This window comes from Hipposideros armiger, unplaced genomic scaffold (assembly GCF_001890085.2).
Source record: "Hipposideros armiger isolate ML-2016 unplaced genomic scaffold, ASM189008v1 scaffold_223, whole genome shotgun sequence".
NCBI classification, from domain to species: Eukaryota; Metazoa; Chordata; class Mammalia; order Chiroptera; family Hipposideridae; genus Hipposideros; species Hipposideros armiger.
In genome coordinates this window covers 877,498-883,681 of record NW_017731573.1, presented here as the reverse complement: position 1 = coordinate 883,681, position 6,184 = coordinate 877,498, and the positions used below count along the sequence as shown (strand labels likewise).

Here is a 6,184-nt window from a genome sequence, read left to right as displayed (position 1 = left end):
TCCAGTTTTTTTATGTACAAATATGTAGCAAAATGTTTTTCTTTTAATATAAGCTGAATTCTCAAAGAGATTAAACCTGAAGAGAGATTTATCCTCACAGTGATGGGCACTGTTCTTGAAGTTGTAATCCACTGTGGAAATGGGGGATCATTTTGACATTTCTTATGGATTATCAGGATATTCTCCAAGGCTTGAGAATGGTTTTTAAGATGTCTCCAAGGCTGGAATTTTAATAAAGTGTGCATTCCTTGTAAATTACATTGCTCACATGGAAATTTGTTATATGTTACAAATAGAGATTGCTGCTAACATCAATGCCAATTGAGAATTGCATTATTTTAAATTTGATTGATGTCGTTCTCTTGTGCATTTCCGAAAGAAATATAGTGAAGTCAGATGACTCAATACCAGTCTTAAGTGATACTTAGCATGATGGTTATTCAATAAAGATGTTCTCCTTAAATGTGTAGGAGGCACCCGTATAACTAGACTCAATTGCATGCCGAAGGGTGTGATATTCATTTTTCCCAATTGTTACCGAGAGTCCAATTTTAATTTGTTTGCTATTTCTGTTAATACCAAGGCCCACTTAATATAACCATTGAAAGTCCTTAAGAATATTAACAGGGATCCTCCTAGAATTGCTACAGAGTTTTTAAATGTCTGCAAATTACCCTGAAAGGGTTTTAGTTTTAACTCACATTAAGTCGATTTCATTATTAACAAGAATCTGTGCAAATTAAAATGAGGCCATTAACATCTTAAATACACTGCATTTTTTTTAAAAGACAGCAAGTTTGAAAAAAATTGAGACAATGTTTTTGCAGAACAAATTTGCCAAAAATACAGAGAGAAAAGAATCCACGTTTAACCACACTAATAAAGACATGCTGATTGTGTTTATCACTGAGCACTGAGAAATGCTATTTAGAAGAAAGTGAATTAGACTGAAAATCTGGGGCCTGAGTTCCAGTTTTAGGTCAAATTTAAAAAAACCAACCTGCCAACAGACAATTCATTATATGGTCAATTTGCCAAATAGCAAATTCACAGAATTTGCCAAAGTTACTAAAAATGGGTTTATTTTAAACTGTCGGATGAATTAAAAAAAAAAAAAACAGGTTCAAAAGCTTTAGCGAAGTTGAAGTGGTCAGCTTTCATTTGCCTTCAGAGTCAGAGTTTTAAGAATCCTTCATCCTGTGTCTGTCCCAAGCTCTCTGTGTGTGCCTGGAACTCAGGGAAGGAGAACAAAGGGAAGCCTTCTGTTGAGGAAGGCGGAGAGAAGGGTCAGCTGAGAACTGCCCGGGCAGAGGACCCTACAAGGGGTCCTAAGTATCCCAGGGCGAGGGTAAGGATGGGAAACCTAGAGCACTGAGGGGCAGTGAGGAAGAGACTGGGGAAGGGATAGGCTGATGGGAGAGAGAGTGGGAACTGGGGACAGTGAAAGGGAGGACCTGAAGGTTAGACCAAGGATGAGGAGGTGCCTGCGGAAGGAGTTCAGGCTCCCCACAGTCCTGCCCATGCGTCCAGTATGAATTGCTGTAAACCTAACAAGTAGTTAAAGCTGGAGCAAATTTTTGATGTTTCGGGAAACTCAGAAATCAGTCATTTGGTGACTTGGGATTTGGTGGACTGACATTCAGTGCACTAAATGTTATCAAACTGACTCATTGAACTGGCTGTTTGATGAACTGGTTCTTCAGAAACCAGACTAGGCCACAAGGCCTGGCCCTGGCCAAGGTTCCCCTCCTCCTGGGCCTCCCCAGTGGAGCAGCCAGCCAGGCCAGGCTGGAAAAGCACCCAGAAGGCCTTTCTCCAGGGAGAGGATGGGGGCTTTCAGTCTTGAACCCCCAATCAACCAGGCCTGCCCTCTTTTACCATATATGGTTTCTTTGGGGAAAACATTGCTAAAACCAACTGAAATACATTTTGAAAACTATGATCATACACCCTTTGGAATAATAACAATTAATACTTTTTGAGTATTTGCTATACCCCAGACTGTGTATTGAGCACTTTAAAGACATTTGCTCATTTAGTTCTCACTCTTGCGCTTTGAGGAAGGAGACCGCCATCCTCACCTCAGTGTCATCCAGCCAGGATCTGACCTTTTGTAAAAAAATCGTGTATTTTAGACTATCTCTGTGCAAGCTTCAAATGGCCTGATGTCTTTCTTTTTTAATTTTTTAAATTAAATTTATTGGGGTGACATTGGTTAATAAAATTACATAGGTTTCAAGTGTACAATCCTATAATACATCATCTATATATCACATTGTGTGTTCACCACCCAGAGTCAGTTCTCCTTCTGTCACCATATATTTGACCCTGTTGTTCCTCTTCTACCACCCCCCTTCCCTCACCCTCTGGTAACCACTAAACTCTGTGTCTATGAGTTTTTGTTTCTTTGTTTGTTTGTCTTGTTCCTTTGTTGCTTTCAGTTTTATATCCCCCATATGAGTGAAATCATATGGTTCTCGACTTTTTCTGTCTGGCTTATTTTGCTTAGCATAATAATCTCAAGATCCATCCATGTTGTCGCAAATGGCAGCGTTTCATCTTACAGCTGAGTAATATTCCATTGTATAAATGTACCACATCTTCTTTATCCAGTCATCTATTGAAGGACACTTCAGTTGTTTCCATGTCCATTCTGATGTCTCTCGTTTGATCCCAGTCATCTAGGGACTTCCTAAAGGATTTTAGGTAGCCTTTGGAACTTGACCCTGACCTCCTTAGTGAACAGAAGCTCCAGCTCCTGACCTCAGCCAGTCAGACGACCTGCCAAGGCTCTTCCTGTTCCTAAATGGAGCTCTCTGCCTCTCCGTTATGTCCACTTCTTTCCTCACTCTATTGCCAAACATTTATGGCCCAGCCTCAGTCCCACTCTTGCCATGAAGCCTTAAGTAACACTTACAATCGCAGCTGCAGCACAAGAACCAACACGCCGATTAGCAACTCTCCAATCAGCATGCATAAAATTCCAGTTATGCAAGAAGTTCCAGAGATCTACTGTACAACATTGTGCCTGTAGATAACAATACTACATTGGACACTTACAAATCCATTAAGAGGGTTGATCTCATGTCAGTGTTCTTGTCACAAGAAAACAAAATAAAAAACAAACAAACAAATGAAAACCAACAATGAACATGCCCACCACGTTCCCAGCACTGTGCATAGGGTATAACCCAAGAGTTCTATGATCGCCACGTTTGCAGAGGCAGGGAAACTGAGGTATGGGGAGGAGGGGGTCTGTGAAGTCACTTCCTAAGTCAAAGAGCTGGTAAATGGCAGAGCCCTACTCCGGACCAATTCTTGCTTCTTTACCTCTCTCTGCTGACCTCTTATTCCCCTCTCCTTGGGCCACAGGGAAACTTCACTTCTTCCAAACCTCTCTGACTCTTTAAAAAGCAACTCACAATTCTTGGCCCTTCACATGGTATGTTTGTAATTGTAAATTAGCTTTTCAGGAGTGTGTTTCTCCCCTCTCCCACCAGGGCCTGAGGCTCCTGAGGGCCTCTCCCTCATCCTGTCCATCCATGATGTCACCACAGAACTGAGCACAGGACTCAATGGTGTTATTGTGCATTCTTCAACTGGTACCAGAAGCTATTTCTCCCTGGTAAGTTATGTGCTTCAGTTTGATTTTATTGGTTACTGCGGGGATTTGTTTCCTGCCCACTCCATAAGTGTCCTCATGGAATAGTTGTAACAGTATTTCAGGAAAGGTTTGCACTTCATCAAGTCAGCCCCCTTTCTTCAGCATCTGTCAAATTGTCCTCAGTTACAATGTCCACAGCTCTGAGTCCATACTGCCCTACCCCAGCTCCTTCTGCCCTGGTGGGCACCCCGCCCTCACTCCTCAGCAGGACTGATTGTCCAGCCCACCTCCCCAGCACCAGGCCCCATCTTCTTGTAACAAATCCTTCAGTGGCCTAACCTTCTCCACAGACCACTCCTCAGCACGATTACTGTTTGGGGCAGAGATTGGGGAAAGACTTTGGGCCACGTTTTTTTTTTTTTTCTTCATAAGGATGTACTTTAGCCAGTAACCAGAACATGCAAGACGAAGAGGCCAAAGTGATGCACAGCTGAGGGTGAGGTGCTTCTGGACACAAGGAGGAGGACTTAGGGTATAGACCCCACCATTGTCTTCCTCTGCAGGAAAGCCTGCCTGAGCTCCTATAACTACTGGGAGAGAGAGAATAATGGCCCCCAAAGATGTCCACATCCTAAGCTCTGGAACCTGTGATGTGTTACCTTACACAGCAAAGAAGAATTAAGGGTGCACATGGAGTTAAGGTTGCCAGTATGATGACCTTAAAATAAGGGGGTTATCTGAGGGCCCAATGTAATCACAGTGTTTCTAAAAGTGGAAGAGGGGGGCCTGTGTCCCTCACACCCACGCATTAAGCCCTCCCAAGTCCTCCTTGGCAACATGCAGCTTCATTCAAGCTCCTGCCTGGGACCATGAACTCTGAGGTGGCACAGCACCCGCTGTTTCAGTCTCACCTGGCAACAAAAACTTGTATGTCCTTCCAAGCATCTGATGAAACAAAAAAGAGACAAAAAAAAAGAAAGAAAGAAAGAGAGAAAGGAAGAAGGAAAGAAAGAAAGAGAAAGGAAGGAAGGAAGGAAGAAAGAAAGAAAGAAAGAAAGAAAGAGAGAGAGAGAGAGAGAGAGAGAGAGAAAGAAAGAAAGAAAGAAAGAAAGAAAGAAAGAAAGAAAGAAAGAAAGAAAGAAAGAAAGAAAGAAAGAAAGAAAGAAAGAAAGAAAATATTCATTCTTTATGTCCGGCCATGTTGGTTTTGAGAGTTTGCCTGATCAGCTGGTCAACAGATCCATTCAGCAAGGCTTTTTTGAAGACCATGAATCCTTCACATTTTTACCCACATTAGACTTAAAGTTCAGACATATGAACTCCAAGATAGTAACATTTGATTGAAATTGACCATAGTAAATACAGTGGAATTTGGTTACCACATAAACAAAGATGAGAGCTACCAATCAATAGTTGACTATATAGATGCTCACTTTGAGGCCTATCTCCAAGAACTGAAGATTAAGCGTTCCGTCTTCACCATGATTCTTGTGTCCACACGTGCCTCCACTTCATCTCACCAACAGGCCACTCTCTGAAGTCACTTGGTCTTTTAACCATGAGGAGCCTGATAGCATGATGAACATTATACAGGTGATTGCCAAAGCAGATGCAATTTCTAAAACTGAGTTACAGAAGTTTAAGAGCAAGTTCATGGGTGAATTGGCCAGCAATGGTGTCCAGATATACCAGTTGCCAACAGATGATAAAACTATTGCTAAAATCAATGCTTCAATGAATGGACACTTGCCATTTTTTGCTGTAGGAAGTATGAATGACGTACAAGTTGGAAATAAGATGGTCAGAACCCGCCAGTACCCTTGGGGTGTTGTCTAAGTGGAAAATGAAAACTGCTGTGGTTTGTAAGGCTCTGGGAAATGCTCACTTGTACAAACATGGAGGATCTGCCAAAACAGACCCACACCAGGCACTATGCACCCTACAGGCATTGTAAACGGGAGGAAATGAGCTTTACTGATGTGGGCCCAGAGAATAAGCTGCTCCATCTTCAAGAGGCCTATGAAGCCAAAGGACACACATTTTATGCTGAACGCCAGAGGAAAGAAGAAGAAATGAAGCATATGCTTGTGTGGTGAGTAAAGGAGAAAGAAACCATAATGAAAGAAGCTGAAAGAGAGCTGCAGGCCAAATTTAAACACCTTAAAAGAGTTCACCAAGAAGAGAGAATGAAGTTTGAAGAAAAGACTTTTGCAAGAAGAAATAATCTCTCTCTAAAAAGAAAGCCACCTCCGAGATACACCAGAACCAGGCCTTTATGGCAACAGGTGGCAACCTGAAGGACAAGGACCGCAAGAACTACAATTTTATGTAAAGCAAAGATTCCAGATCACAGAAGGTCATCATAGGCAAAGTTGTTAAAACCTTGGAAGTATGGTGTGATTTTCTTGCTGTTGTTTATTTGCTGTGTCATTTATTCTGTATTTGGCCAATGGCCACAATTACTGCTATTTACGGAAAAATGCTTTTAAGTCTAAGGTAGATACATAATCCAGAGTGGATGGTAACACTTACATATTCACTTTTGTTAGACATTTTTAAATATCTGTTTTGTGATGAATC

At 41.8% G+C, this 6,184-nt stretch overlaps 1 pseudogene; it reads left to right on the top strand.

Annotated features, from left to right (window-relative positions):
• The first annotated feature begins 4,777 nt into the window (after positions 1-4,777).
• Positions 4,778-5,936, top strand: LOC109389143 (septin-10 pseudogene; annotated as a pseudogene).
• The last annotated feature ends 248 nt before the right edge of the window (positions 5,937-6,184 follow it).